Here is a 16,293-nt window from a genome sequence, read left to right as displayed (position 1 = left end):
CCAGTTAGTCATAAAAAATAGATGTTGTGATTGTGATTCTGGAGTGTTTGGAGTGTTTTGTTTATCCTGTGAGCGCGGAGCAGTTTAGAGGAGAAGTTGGAAAGGACGTGGAGCGGCGACGCCCGCTCCATGAGTAATGAGTGGGATTTCCAACCGCTCTGATCAATACACCCAGTCACTACAAAGATACAGGCTTCTTTCCTAACTCAGTTGCCGGAGAGGAAGGAAACCACTCAGGGATTTCACCATGAGGCCAATTGCGACTTTAAAACAGTTACAGAGTTTAATGGCTGTGATAGGAGAAAACTGAGGCTGGATCAACAACATTGTATCCACTCCACAATACTAACCTAATTGACAGAGTGAAAAGAGGGAAGCCTGTATAGAATGAAAATATTCTAAAACATCCATCCTGTTTGCAACAAGGCACTAAAGTAATAGTGCAAAACAATTACTGAGCAATACATTACTGAGTACCACTCTTCAGTGGGTGTTGTGTCATGTTATGGGTATGCTTGTAATCTTTAAGGACTGGGGAGTTTTCCAGGATAATAAATAAATGGAATAGAGCTAAGCACAGGCAAAATCCTAGAGGAAAACCTTGTTGAGTCTCCTTTCCACCAGACACTGGGAGATTAATTCACCTTTCATCAGAACAATAACCTAAAACACAAGGCCAAATCTACACTGGAGTTGCTTATCAAGAAGACAGTGAATGATCCTGAGTGGCCCAGTTAGAGTTCAGACCTAAATCTACTTGAAAATCTATGGCCAGACCTGAAAATGGTTGTCTTGCAATGATGTACAACCAACTTGAGCCTGAAGAATTTTGAAAATAATAATGGGAAAATGTTGTGCAATCTAGGTGTGGAAAGCATTTAGATACTTACCCAGAAAGACACTGCTGTGATCGCTGACAAAGGTGCTTCTAAATTAGATGTTTCATTTTCAATACATTTGCAAAAATGTCTAAAAACATGTTTCACTTTTTCATTATGGGTAGTGTGTGTAGATGGGTGACAAAAAACATATATTTAATCAATTTTGAATTCAGGCTGTAACAACAAAATGTGGAATAAGTCAAGGGGTATGAATACTTTCTGAAGGCACTGTACATCATCACACTTACATGAATGTGCTGGTGAAGCAAAGGAAATAGATGGGAAAGTGTTTTTGCTCTCAGAGAAAGGTGGACCTTTATTAGCCAAGTACAGCACAGCAGCATGTCACATCCCATGTATGTTTGTTTATGGTTCTCCCACTTCTTTTTTACCAATGAAGATGACAGCTGCCCCTCCAGCTAACACTTCACGTAGATCCTGAAAATACACAAGATGAAGTACAACATTAACCAAAACATGAGCAAAGTATATTTGTGTGAACTTTCTCTAGGTAGATAGACTGCCACACACTTTATCAAGTTGGAGTGCCAAGGGTAAACAGTAACGAGTACAGCTTACCATTACTTTCACCATAACAGGTTACAGTGTGCGCAATGAAACTAGCTAGACCCGTTCAGGTTGTAACCGTTCAGGTAGAAACTAATATTGCATCGCATGAACATTACAATCAGAATCCGCTCAACACAAATAAACCAACGTGACAAATCAGGAGAGCTAGAAGAAAAGACAAGTGTTTGGACCACAGTGGAAAATAGGAATGTAGGCTACTGTGTTACTAATGTTAGCTATAGCTAACTAGTGATAGTGCAGTGTCAAGAGCGCTAACTATAACCACGACTTACTCAACCTTTTTTTGCAGCATTTCTCCACCCGTGTTCGCCACTGAATTAAATGCCTGTTATTGTCATCAGACTCTGCAACAGTTTGAACACAAGTCCTGGTATTTATAACAAGTACCTAGCTAGCTAGCTAGCTAACTAGGCTAATGTTAAATATGAAGTTATCGCTGAACAGCAAGCAAGCAACCCTGTAATGTTAGCTAACATTACCATTCGAAACAGTTATAACTTCTAGTCTTATTAAAGCACATAGCTAGCCAAAGGCACGGCAGGCTGTTTTCAAAGATGTAATGTTACGATGAAACGTTTGTGATAATTTTAAGGAGAACAAAAATACACCACCGCAGAAACTTCGCTATTCGCCATCTACCAAGTTGTTTTGTTGTTTACTTGAAGAGATCTCGCTATCGAAACTCGCAGCCCTCCTCTTCCAATGCATTGTGGCTGTGAAATTCATGAAAAGTGTGTAGCGAATTCTACTAGATGAGAAGCTGAAATTAGTTTAACATTTTGGCATTTAAAGCATACTCGATTTTAGAAAATTCACATCGTATGTAACGTTTTATTTTCGCATACTCAAACGGCCTACTATTTAGTATGGTTATTTGGACACAGCCAGTGTCTATAGTCTAGCCTATTAGGCCATTAATTCATAGCCTACATGCACATGTCATTAGTCAATTGCATTGCTTCAAGCGGTGTTCAAATCGACGCCACATCCAGTGATACAACTTGCAATGTAAATCATTTACATGGCAAGCCTTTCAATGAAGCCTGTATTCCTAAACTGTTGGAATCCATAGCCATTGGAAGGATGTTAGGCTTTTGAATTGTGATCAATAATAGTCATCTCAATCTACCCACTTTTGACCCTACTTTGCTAAAGTAATGTCATTTGCATTAAGGTTTTCGATATAGGCTACATGCTGTGATTCATACTCTCAAACCTGCCAACTACGTACAATAGGTGGCAGCACCTCTTAAACCCCACAGAAGCCCAACTTCAACAGGACATTCATTACAAGTTACCATTCTCCACAAAATGTTTTGTACAAATTTGTTTACATCCCTGTTGGTGAGCATTTATGCTTTTCCAAGATAATCCATCCACCTGACATGTGTGGCAAATTAAGAAGCATGATCATTACACAGTTGCACCTTGTGCTGGGGACAATAAAAGGCCACTCTAATGTGCACACAACACATTGCCACAGATGTCTCAAGTTGAGGTAGCGTGCAATTGGCATGCTGACTGCAGGAATGTCCACCAGAGCCGTTGCCAGAGAATATAATATTAATTTCTCTACCATAAGCCGCCTCCAATGTCATTTTAGAGAATTTGGCAGTACGTCGAACCGGCCTCACAACAACAGACCATGTGTAACCACGCCAGCCCAGGACCTCCACATCTGTCATCTTCACCTGCGGGATCATCTCAGACCAGCCATCTAGACCGTTGCACTACCAAAGAAATTCTGCAGAAACTGTCAGAAACTGTCTAAGGGAAGTTAATCTGCATGCCACTGGAAGTTCATCTCGAGCTGGAGAAGTGTGCTCTTCACGGAGGAATATCAAGTTTCAACTGTACTGGACAGATGACAGACGTGGCGTTGTGTGGGCGAGCGATTTGCTGATGTCAACATTGTGAACAAAATGCCACATGGTGGTGGTGGACATAAGCTATGGACAATGAACACAATTGCATTTTATCGATGGCAATTTGAATGTACAGAAATACCGTGATGAGATCCTGAGGCCCATTGTTGTGCCATTTATCCGCCTCCATCACCTCCTGTTTCAGCATGATAATGCAGTGCCCCATGTCGCAAGGATCTCTACACAATTCGTAGAAGCTGAAAAAGTTATTTCATGGCCTGTATACTCACCAGACATGTCACCTATTGAGCATGTTTGGGATGCTCTCGATCGACGTTTACAACAGCGTATTCCAGTTCCCGCCAATATCCAGAAACCTCCACAGGCCACAATCAACAGCCGGATCAACTCTACGCAAAGGAGATGTGTCGCGCTGCATGAAGCAAATGGTGGTCACACCAGATACTGACTGGTTTTCTGATCCACGCCTGTAACTTTTTAAAGTTATCTGTGACCATATCTGTATTTCCAGTTATGTGACATCCACAGATTAGGGCTTAATTAATTTTTTTCAATTGACTGATTTCCTTATATGAACTGTAACTCAGTAAAATCTTTGAAATTGTTGCATTTCTATTTTTGTTCAATGTAATTATAGGCTACTAAAGCCTACAACTTAGAGCTGTGATACGAAGTTTTAATGAAAACTGTGTAGAAAAAAGTATATTTTATAATCACATGCAGCTATTTATTTCTGACCAGCAGATGTCCCTAATGTGCATTGTGTACGGATGATAAAGCTCAGAGACTGGCAGCTTTTGTGTCAGCGCTCGGCGGAAGCCAGTGTGAGGACAATAGCTCGGCTGCCGCATGACCAAAGTGTGTTGCAAAATGCGAAGTCCCACTGATTTCGCAACATGTAAATCTGTTTACTATATTGCGGACCAGAAGTCACTAATGTGCGATATGAACAGATAATAAATGACGCTCAGAGTAATCAACCATTTTTGGGCATAATTTGGTGGAAGCACCAAAGCCTTCAGATAGCCTCGCTTTCCCATTACTAGCTCAGAGTAATTAACCGTTTTTCAGCACAGTTTGATGAACACGCCGTAGCCTTCAGAAAACCTTGGTTTCTCATCACTAATTAAATGCGCTTATGTTAACTTTCAAAAGGTTTAAATCTGGCAGAAATTATATTTAATTTGTCATGTTATCAGACTTAACCAACAGACCACTTAAACTACAATAACATTCTCAGTAACGGTTACAGAGATATTTTTTTCTTGGTATGACTGATATTTAGTTGTTTATCTACCTTAGTTGAATGCACTGACTGTAAGTTGCTCTGGATAAGAGCTTCTGCTGAATGACCAACATTTGTATGTAAAAACAAACATGTGCAGACCATGCTGGTTATTATTATAATGAGCTCCGCCCCTAAACTAGTACACATTTGGTCGGTCCAGACCATACCAAATCTGAACAAATCCTAGATGCCTAGGTTATGTTTCAGAAGTTTGAACAGAAAAGTACAGCATGGTATGGTGCGTACGGTAAAGTAGTTCAATTCAGTAGAGTATTGTACAGTACAGTAGAGTTTAATTCAGTAGAGTACATTAGAGTACCGTAGAGTACAGTACAGTGGAGTACAGTTTAGTTCAGTACAATACAGTACATTATACTGTAATGTACTATGCTCTACTGTACTGTAGTGAACTTTACTTTTCTTTACTTTATAGTACTCTACTGTTATTGTATTGTACTGTATTGTACTCTACTGTACTATACATTTATTTCCTGTACTGTATTTTAATGTACTGTACTCTACTGTAGTGTGCTGTAACTTGCTGTCCAAATTTGTGAAACATAAATGTCTATGTTTGGATCAGATTAGTTTGTGTCTGGACCAAAATTGAACTGAACCAATCATAGATGTCTATGTTTTAGCCAAATCAAGGCTGGTGTAGACCGGACTAAATCTGAACCAATCACAGACGTCTATGTTATGGCACACAATAATTCCACCATCCCAGACACCCTACACCCACTCCAATTTGCATACCGCCCCAACATATCCATAGATGATGCAATCTCAATTGATCTCTACACTGCCCTCACCCACCTTGATAAGAGGAACACCTACAGTTGAAGTCAGAAGTTTACATACACTTTAGCCAAATACATTTAAACTCAGTTTTTCACAATTCCTGACATTTTAATCCAAGTAAAAAATTCCCTGTTTTAGGTCAGTTAGGATCACCACTTTATTTTAAGAATGTGAAATATCAGCATAATAGTAGAGAGAATGATTTATTTCAGATTTTATTTCTTTCATCACATTCCCAGTGTGTCAGAAGTTTACATACACTCAATTAGTATTTAGTAGCATTGCCTTTAAATTGTTTAACTTGGCTCAAATGTTTCGGGTAGCCTTCCACAAGCTTCCCACAATAAGTTGGGTGAATTATGGCCCATTCCTCCTGACAGAGCTGGTGTAACTGAGTCAAGCCTCCTTGCTCGCACACGCTTTTTCAGTTCTGCCCACACATTTTCTATAGGATTGAGGTCAGGGCTTTGTGATGGCCACTCCAATACCTTGACTTCGTTGTCCTTAAGCCATTTTGCCACAAGTATGCTTGGGGTCATTGTCCATTTGGAAGACACATTTGCAACCAAGCTTTAACATCCTGACTGATGTCTTGAGATGTTGCTTCAATATATCCACATAATTTTCTAATATATCCACATGATGCCATCTATTTTGTGAAGTGCACCAGTCCTTCCTTTTGGAGCAGTGTCTTCTTCCTTTCAGATTATGTTGATATAGGACTCATTTTTACTGTGGATATAGATACTTTTGTACCTGTTTCCTCCAGCATCTTCACAAGGTCCTTTGCTGTTGTTCTGGGATTGCTTTGCACTTTTCGCAGCATCTCTAGGAGACAGAACGCGTCTCCTTCCTGAGCGGTATGACGGCTGCGTGGTCCCATGGTGTTTATACTTACGTGCTATTGTTTGTACAGATGAACGTGGTATCTTCAGGTGTTTGGAAATTGCTCCCAAGGATGAACCAGACTTGTGGAGGTCTACAATTTCTGAGGTCTTGGCTGATTTCTTTTGATTTTCCCATGAAGTCAAGCAAAGAGGCACTGAGTTTGAAGGTAGGCCTTGAAATACATCCACGGGTACACCTCCAATTGACTCAAATGATGTCAATTAGCCTATCAGAAGCTTCTAAAGCCATGACATCATTTTCTGGAATTTTCAAGCTGTTTCAATGCACAGTCAACTTTGTCTATTTAAACTTCTGACGCACTGGTATTGTGATACAGTGAAATAATCTGTCTGTACACAACTGTTGGAAAAATTACTTGTGTCATGCACAAAGTAGATGTCCTAACCGACTTGCCAAAACCAAGAAATTGGTGGAGTGGTTGAAAAACGAGTTTTAATGACTCCAACCTTAGTGTATTTAAACTTCTGACTTCAACTGTATGTGAGAATGCTGTTCATTGAGTACAGCTCAGCGTTCAACACCATTGTCCCCTCTGAGCTCGTCACCAAGCTTCGGACTCTGGGTCTGAACACTCTGCAACTGGATCCTGGACTTCCTGAAGGGCCGCCACAAGTGGTAAGGGTAGGCAACATCACCTCCACCACGCTGACCCTCAACACTGGGGCCCTCAGGGGTGTGTGATTAGTTCCCTCCTGTACTCCCTGTTCACCCACGAATGCGTGGCCACACACAACTCCAACATTATCATCAAGTTTGCTGACGACACAACGGTGGTAGGCCTGATCACTGGCAACGATGAGTCAGCCTACAGAAAGGAAGTCAGTGACCTGGCAGTGTGGAGCTGATCGTGGACTACAGGAAACGGGGCTGCAGTGGAGCAGGTCGAGAGCTTCAAGTTCCTCAGTTTCCAAATCACTAAAGACTAAAAATGGTCCCAACACACGCGCACAGTCATGAAGAAGGCACGACAGTTCCTCTTCCACCCCAGGAGGTTGAAAAAGTTTGTCACAGGCCCTCAAAAAGTTATACAGCTGTACGATTGAGAGCATTTTGACTGTCTGCATCACGGCCTGGTATGGCAATATCACCACCCTCAATTTCATGGCGCTACAGAGGGTGGTGCGGACATCCCAGTACATCACTCGGATCGAGCTCCCTGACATCCAAGACATCTTCCCTTCCCTGGAACTAAGGAGCCTGAACCATGAAAACAACCCTAGATCATTATTCCTCCTCCACCAAACTTTACAGTTGGCACTATGCTGTTGATCAGGTAGCATTCTCCTGGCATCTGCCAAACCCAGATTCGCCCGTCGGACTGCCACATGGTGAAGCGTGATTCATCACTCCAGAGAATAGTCCAGAGTCCAGTGACAGTGAGCTTTACACCACTCCAGCCGACGCATGGCATTTCACATGGTGATCTTAGGCTTGTGTGTGGCTGCTCGGCCATGGAAAACCATTTCATGAAGCTCCAGACAAACAGTTATTGTGCTGATGTTGCTTCCAGAGGCAGTTTGGAACTCCGTAATGAGTGTTGCAACCAAGGACAGACGATGTTTGTGCGCTACGTTCTGTGAGCTTGTGTGGCCTACCACTTTCTGGCTGAGCCGTTGTTGCTCATAGACGTTTCCACTTCACAATAACAGCACTTACAGTTGACTAGGGCAGACATTTGACAAACTTGGAAATGTGGCATCCTATGACAGTGCCACGTTGAAAGTCACTGAGCTCTTCAGTACCAGCCAATCTACTGCCAATGTTTGTCTATGGAGATTGCATGGCTGTGTGCTCAATGTTATATACCTGTCAGCAACAGGTGTGGCTGAAATAGCAGAATCCACTAATTTGAAGCGGTGTCCACCTGCATTTATATCGACTCTACACACATGTACACCCACTCACATACAAGCTGCTTCTACTCTGTTTGTATTATGTCTTGTTGCCTAGTCACCTTTACCCTATACATATTTACCTCCATCATTCCAGTATCTCTGCACATTGTAAATATGGTATAGGAACTGACCCCGTATATAGTATGCTTACTTACTCACTGTGTCTTTCATATTTCTTTATATTTCTCGTGTTTTTTCTAATATTACATTGTTATTGATTATTGCATTGTTGAGTTTTGAATTTGAAGGAAAGGATTTTCACTGTACTTGTGCATGTGACATAAAAAATTGAAATCTTGAAAGTATTTTGGGGCCAAATATAGGTAACCAAATCTGAACCAAACACCAATCACGTCTATGATTGGTTCAGATTTAGTCCGGAGCAAAAATCAACGTCCATGGACGTTGAAATCAAGGCCAGTCCGGACTTCACCAAAAAAAGACGCCCAAAAGACGTCGGAGTCGGTCTATGATTAGTTGGATAGAAACAGACAAGCAGCTCTCTTTTGCTCCGTTTACACAGGCAGCCCAATTCAGATGTTTTTTTCACTAGTTTGTCTTTTGACCAATCAGATCAGCTCTGAAAAAGATATTAGTAAACATTTCTGATGTGATTGGTCAAAAGATAAAATAGTGGAAAAAATATCAGAATTCGGCTGCCTGTGTATACGCAACCCATGAGAATGAGAATCCTAAAAGGATCTGCCCTAATCAGACATAGACCGTTCTCAATGAACAGGGATTAACACACTTGAATGGCAATACGATTGCACAATTAACATTACAAATGACCAATAGGCCTACTTTACTCGTTAATAAAAACAAATACATAACTTGCATAAATATCAGCGTTTCTGATGAACATTGGAAACCAAATATGTATAGGGGCGCAACCTTTGCCTTCAGACGTGAATTTGACCGGTTTGCGCTCACCTACAGTAAGCCCGTGCTTATACATAGGCCTTGGTAAACAGCAATTGAACTGCAAGAAAATCCACCTACAATGTGTAGAGAGACCCGCTGTCCCTATTGTTGTCATTAAAACATTGTTTGATTGGTTGACAAGATGAACACTGCTCATTGGTCAGCCATGGCAGGCCGCCGTGCATGGTGCTCGCTCCAGTGCGTGGTGCTTGCTCTTGTGCGCCGCTCGGCACGAACCGCGCCTCTTGCAAAACTGCTTGCTTTTTTTGCAGCCCGCAACACTGAAGTCTATGAGACCTTCGCCGCTTACCGCGGCCCATCTGTAAGCACAGAAGCACATGTTGGCGATGCCAGACAAAAGAGAAACAACGCAAAACATTTCTGAATAAATGATATGATGATATGATAACCAGACTCTGGCTTTCGCGTAGCCTACTTTACACGATCACATAACAAAATGTTTAAAAGTAGCGAAAGTATTGTTCATTTATCAAATTGTAGGTCTACCGAACAATCAGGCTGTTTGTGTGGCTCACCAGTGCATCATCACAGAGTCTTCGTGTTTCTGTATGGCAGTGTATAAGTGTCCCCATATGCTGATGATCTATTCCACAGCCAGGTGATACAGGGACTTCCATTCCGATATCGACCCATATTGTCCCTGGAGGGGAGATGACACGGCTATATTGGAATAGTTTGTTGGCACTGCCGAGGCTGTTGCCATTCTGCTGCTATTGTAGAACAGCCCTCCAAATGATAAAAGGAAACGGGAGATGCCATTGCTCATCATAAAATGGAAATAAAAGGCGGTGGCTGGGCCATCATAAGTCATCATACAGGGGGAAGAAACCTGGCCTGTGTATATGATTGGGGCTGTAGCTCAGCCTGTAGACTCCTGCTGCACTTCTCATGTGAAGGTGTTCATGAAGTGCCATCATTCATTCTGCAGTGCAAGTGCTGGCCTTTGATATTATTTGTATTTTGCCATGCCTGCTGAGTGACACTGCTTGTGTGTGTGTGTGTTTGTGTGTGTGTGTGTGTGTGTGTGTGTGTGTGTGTGTGTGTGTGTGTGTGTGTGAGAGAGAGAGAAATAAAGAAAGGGAGAGGAAATAAATTAATCAGATACAGAAGCTACAGTATTGGTATGCACTATATGTGTACCAATATGTGTACATGAGTGTGTATACGTCTTGTTATCCAATCCAACACGTCACCCTTACTTCTCCCCTTCTCAGTATTTTGCCGCAGTGCTCAAGGTCACACACGCAGCACCTGGAGTTTTGTCTGGGGAGCTTAGTTGAAGTACTGTCCACTCTGCTCTTTGAAAAACAACGAGCGGCTGTTTACTGTAGTCTCTCAAGCTGTGGTGTTGATGCTCTATAAATTTGAAGACTAGCCCGTGGAATACATCTACCCATCTAGCCATTTTTATATTCTGGGTTTTATTGTGTTTTACAGGCCTGGCCCTCTTTATAAATAGGATGTTATTATTAATGGACTGTGGTGTGGAAGAGCAAGTAGAGGGCTGACTGAGTTTGTGTGTTTGGCAGGCTTCAGGGCTGCCTGAACTGTGACTGAGGAACAGAGGAACAGACACAGTCTTCATCTCCCCCCCAGAGGAAATGTAAGACCATAAACACACTATAGAATAACTATCTTCAAAGTAATGACTTCGGGACGTGGGGTTGATATGAAAGCTTCTTTTAGTAATAATACTTATTCACGTTACATTTAACAACATTTAACATGATTCTACAGAGCAATGAATAATGAGTTGCTAGCAAAAAGAGTCAGGATAATCATGTGTCACTTGCACATAACTGGCGCGTTCTCTCTCTCTCTACTTCTGGTCGCAAGGCATTCTGGAACTTGCAGTCAAAAGAGTCATTCAATGCTAACTAATACAATTACATATGTAAATAACTGTAAAGAAAATATCTTTAGATACAACTCCATTAATTAACTTAAACATTAACTCTGTAACCCATTAAAGTTACAACACACACACATCTCCCGTCTTTTCAAAGGGAATGAGACTTTGTAATTACACCAACCAGAGATGTAATGCCACTGCTCTCGCCGCGTTTCAGTCTCACGTGGATGTGTGCTGTAGCCAGCATTAGCTTCTCTAGCTCAGCCCCCTCTGCTCTGATATCACAGTGCGCCGTTGCACCTTTGACAGCCCTACTGCTTGCTCTGCAGTGTGTCTTACAGAAATAGCATGGTATAATCTTGTTCAGTTTACAGCCAACACAGTCAGTTGTGCTCTGATTCCCCAGGCCTTCCAAGGTGTAAGGTCCTCTCTGATAGCCATTCAGACCCCCTTCTCGGTGGCTCCCCACTCCAAAGTCACAAAAATGAAAGCGTTCAATTTAGTCGCACCGGTGCTCGGCGGATAGGCCAACCTGTGTCCGGCTGAGTAGCTGAGCTGTCAGGCTCGGCAGATAGGCCAACCTGTGTCCGGCTGAGTAGCTGAGCTGTCAGGCTCGGCAGATAGGCCAACCTGTGTCCGGCTGAGTAGCTGAGCTGTCAGGCTCGGCGGCTGCGGTGCCATTCATGTGAACCAATGAGAGGCCCTTAGCCCTGAGGTGTCAGTTCCATAGCAGAGAGATCAGCAGAATGGGGGGGATAGGGTGTTTGGGGATGAAGGGGTCAAGGATCTGTGCATTACTCTTGCTCCCACACTGCCCCTGGTAATGCATACAAACGTCCCCTTCTGGGCTTGGTGGTTTGCAGGAGGTGTGTGTGTGTTCGTGTATGCGTGCTTGTATGTGCGTGTATGTGCATGTGCGTGTGTGTGTGTTTGTGAGGCAGAAAGATATATTGAGTGAGTGTGACTGTGCAATCCATGTACTGTATGTACAGGTAACTGCCAAAATAAAGGAAACACCAACATAAAATGTTTTGGGCCACGACGAGCCGCCAGAGCAGCTTCAATGCGCCTTGGTATAGATTCTGTGGGGGAAAACGCCCTCAGGCACCTCTGCAGAATCTCCCATAAGTGTTCAATTGGGTTGAGATCTGATGACTGAGACCCGCCATTGCTTACATCGTTTTCATGCTCATCAAACCATTCAGTGACCACTCGTGCCCTGTGGATGGGGGCATTGTCTTGTCATCCTACGGGGGCATAGACATGGTAGCCAAATAATGGCCTGCCCAGCGTTTTTATACATCACCCTAAGCATTCTGAGATATGAATTGCTTAATTAACTCAGGAACCACATCTGTGTGGAAGCACCTGCTTATCAAAAGGGGACCATGGCGTTCTCCCAGTGACAAAGTACGCTTTATGCAACATCTTTTTGAGTGCCGACCCATCAGACCTTTTTCCTTGTCTAGAAGCACCTACATTCAATATATTTTGTATCCCTCATTTACTCAAGTGTTTCCATTATTTTGGTAATTACCTGTATGTATGTGCAAATACACATAATGTGAGCTCATATGTGTGTGTGAGTGTGTGAAAAAAGGCGCTCCCCTCTCGCACTCAATCAGGGAGCCTTCAGCTGGTGGATCATTCAGGGATATTGACAGATGAGGTCATTGAAATATCAGCAGCCCCCCCCCCAGCCTCCCAGGCCTCTTTGACCACAGGCATGTGGGCCAGTGTGAGGTGCAGTGCTGGGAGGTCAGGAGTAACTGAGACCGGTGGAGGACGGGGCGAGCCTACCCAGAGGATGTCCAAACAAGGCCGCATCACCCACCTCAACCCCCCCCTCCCCTCCCCCCGTGGGTCTTAGAACACCTGACCCTGCTCCTCCAAAAGAACCATTTACATGTTAATTTCCCAGGCCGAAGCAGCAGCAACATGCACCGCTGGCCCCCAGAGATATGCCACGCCTCTGTTTAATTGGCTATTGATTGACTTTGCTTTGGCAATGGGAGACAACGAATTACCGGCTGCTCACTGTGGTGGTACTGCTGCTCGAGACAGAGTAGTCTGACTCGCTTGACTTATTTATCGACCGTTTTTTATTTATGTTGCGTGAGATGATTAATGATGCAAGATGAGATGGAGGGATGGCAACATGGAATCTTCCGGTGTTGTTTATTTACATAGCGGGTCAAGACACGGACACGGGTTCTATTCTGTGGAGAGGCAGCGCTAAGCCACGAGGCAAGCTATGTCGGTGTGAAAGGACGAACAATACAGTTTGGCCCTCTGAAGGCATCCATTTGCCATGAAATTGTTTCCTGCACCATGGTTTCATTGTCCAGGAGAGAATGGGTCATTATGTATGCATGGGTATGCATGTGTCTCGGAGGAACCACCCATGAGCAAACTAATGGATGACTATAAATAATGATTCTGATACAAGTATTTCCCATCCTCTGCATTTGCAACACTAATAAAGGAGTTGTATAATGATGTTATAAAAAATGAAATGTTCAAATCTCCTGTTGCAGGCAGCTTAATTAACATGCCTGGCATTTGAGAGGAGGCTGATGTCTTCTTTGAGACTCTGCTCTACTGGGAGAATTGTATTCCCATTACAAAGGCTGAACACTGTTTGGACTGGCTGACTGGTTGACTTGCATTGTGTGGGAAGAGGAGCTACATGTTCTCATAACCATCGGAATGACTGTACTGTATGTTTTCTGGAGTATGTGAGCTTCGGGTAGCTTTGTGTTCAGAAGTAGTTTAATATCATTTTAATTCAGGGGCACAACTTTGGTTTAAAAGTGGGGGGGGCATATATATGTTTTTATCCAGTCAGTTTACAGTTTACCCAGTTTATTTTTTTGTGAAGAGGAAGGATGGGGGTCTGCGCACGTGTATTGACTATCGAGGGATCAATCAGATCACTGTGAGGTACAGCTACACGCTGCCTCTCATCGCCAGTGCAATCGAGTCAATGCACGTGGCGCGCTTCTTCACAAAATTGGATCTCAGGAGCACTTACAACCTGGTGCGTATCCGGGAGGGGGACGAGTGGAAGACGGCATTTAGTACCACCTCAGGGCACTGTGAGTACCTCGTCATGCCGTACGGGTTGATGAATGGTCCATCAGTCTTCCAGGCTTTTGTTGACAAGATTTTCTGGGACCTGCATGGGCAGGGTGTGGTGGTGTATATTGATGTGTAGCGGTGTATATCCCACCACGGTAAAGGAAGTACAGCGGTTTATGGGGTTTGCCAACTACTACCGGAGGTTTATCCGGGGGTTTGGTCAGGTAGCAGCTCCCATTACCTCACTGCTGAAGGGAGGACCGGTGCGGCTGCAGTGGTCGGCTGAGGCGGACAGGGCTTTTAGTCACCTGAAGGCTCTGTTTACCTCGGCTTCCGTGCTGGCTCATCCTGATCCCTCTTTGGCATTCATAGTGGAAGTGGACACGTCCGAGGCTGGGATAGGAGCCGTGCTCTCTCAGCGCTCGGGCACGCCACCAACGCGAAACTATGATGTGGGGGATCGGGAGCTGTTGGCTGTTGTCAAGGCTCTGAAGGCGTGGAGACGTTGGCTTGAGGGGGCTAAACACCCTTTTCTCATCTGGACTGACCACCGCAATCTGGAGTACATCCGGGTGGCGAGGAGACTGAACCCTTGCCAGACAAGGTGGGCTATGTTCTTTACCTGTTTTGTTTTCACTCTGTCCTACAGACCAGGTTCCCAGAACGCTAAGGCAGACGCACTATCCCAGATGTATGACACAGAGGAGCGGTCCATGGATCACACTCCCATACTTCCGGCCTCTTGCCTGGTGGCTCCGGTGGTGTGGGAGCTGGACACGGACATCGATCGGGCGTTACGCACAGAGCCCACTCCCCCCAGTGTTCAGCTGGGCGCCTGTACGCTTGGGCCCATACGTCACCCTCCTCTGGTCATCCTGGCATCGGGCGGACGGAGCGTTGCCTTAGTGGGAAGTACTGGTGGCCCACCTTGGCCAAGGACATGAGGGTTTATGTTTCCTCCTGCTCGGTGTGCACCCAGTGCAAGGCTCCCAGGCACCTGCCCAGAGGGAAATTACAACCCCTACCCGTTCCACAGCGGCCGTGGTCGCACCTGTCTTTGGACTTCCTGACGGATCTTCCTCCCTCACAGGGTAATACCACGATCCTGGTCGTTGTGGATCGGTTTTCTAAGTCCTGTCGTCTCCCCCCTTTGCCCGGTCTCCCTACGGCCCTACAGACTGTGGAGGCCCTGTTCACTCATGTCTTCCGGCACTACGGGGTGCCTGAGGACATAGTCTCTGATTGAGGTCCCCAGTTCACGTCCAGGGTCTGGAGAGCATTCATGGAACGTCTGTGGGTCTCGGTCAGCCTCACCTAAGGTTTTCACCCCGAGAGTAACAGGCAGGTGGAGAGAGTAAACCAGGATGTGGGTAGGTTTCTGAGGTCATATTGCCAGGACCGGCCAGGGGAGTGGGCGGCGTTCATCCCCTGGGCAGAGATGGCCCAAAACTCACTCCGCCACTCCTCCACTAACCTCTCTCCTTTCCAGTGAGGACTGGGGTGTCATAGGACCCATTACACCGTGCCTCGTTTTGTATCATGTCCCAATGATAAACCTGGATGGGGACAAAAATGCATTTTCAAAATGGGAGAATATTTATGTCCCCCCGTCTCCCGTCCCCAGTGAAATTTGTGTGGCTGGTTGAATGAGCTAACACTACTGTGACATAAATAGAATTTTAGCTGTAAAGATGTATTAGCTCTCTTGCAGTATTGAGAAGCAAGGAATGCAGAACTGTACTGTTTTGCTAACCCCTCTGGCAGATTCACTCACCACACCGGCTCTGAGGGACTTGTTGTTCCCTCAACCTGTCTCCTTCTCTAAAAGTGCTGGCCCACCCTGATAAATTTAACCAGGAGACATTCAATTGTACTTTTTAGTCATTTAGCAGACGCTCTTATCCTAGAGCGACTTACAGTAGCAATTATGGTTTAGTACCTTGCTCAAGGGTACATCAACAGATTTTTCACCTAGTCAGCTCTGAGATTCGCATCATCGACCTTTCGGTTACTGGCCCAATGCTCTGCTAGGCTACCACTTATAAGGGAGCCGAGGAGTTTTGGGGGGATATTCCTTCCTCGGCTCCCTTATAAGCTGTGCACTCCTGTTCCCTGGGAAGCATCCCGGGAATGTCCCCCCTGCTGGGTCGGACAAACATCCAGG

At 44.5% G+C, this 16,293-nt stretch overlaps 1 protein-coding gene across 2 annotated transcripts in view; it reads left to right on the top strand.

The window, feature by feature from the left end:
* LOC139407218 (tetraspanin 9a) overlaps positions 1-16,293 on the top strand; it is a 270,678-nt gene that overhangs the window by 69,243 nt on the left and 185,142 nt on the right. Inside the window, exon 3 of one of the 2 annotated variants that reach the window (XM_071150810.1) lies at positions 10,726-10,799. The exons of the other annotated variant lie outside the window; for it this stretch is intronic. The gene's annotated coding sequence lies outside the window, so the exon portion shown is untranslated. The remainder of the gene's footprint in view (positions 1-10,725; positions 10,800-16,293) is intronic. 2 annotated transcript variants of the gene reach the window in all.

This window comes from Oncorhynchus clarkii, chromosome 1 (assembly GCF_045791955.1).
Source record: "Oncorhynchus clarkii lewisi isolate Uvic-CL-2024 chromosome 1, UVic_Ocla_1.0, whole genome shotgun sequence".
Classification (NCBI taxonomy): domain Eukaryota; kingdom Metazoa; phylum Chordata; class Actinopteri; order Salmoniformes; family Salmonidae; genus Oncorhynchus; species Oncorhynchus clarkii.
Note: the sequence above shows the minus strand (reverse complement) of the source record. Positions and strands in the feature narration are given on the sequence as shown.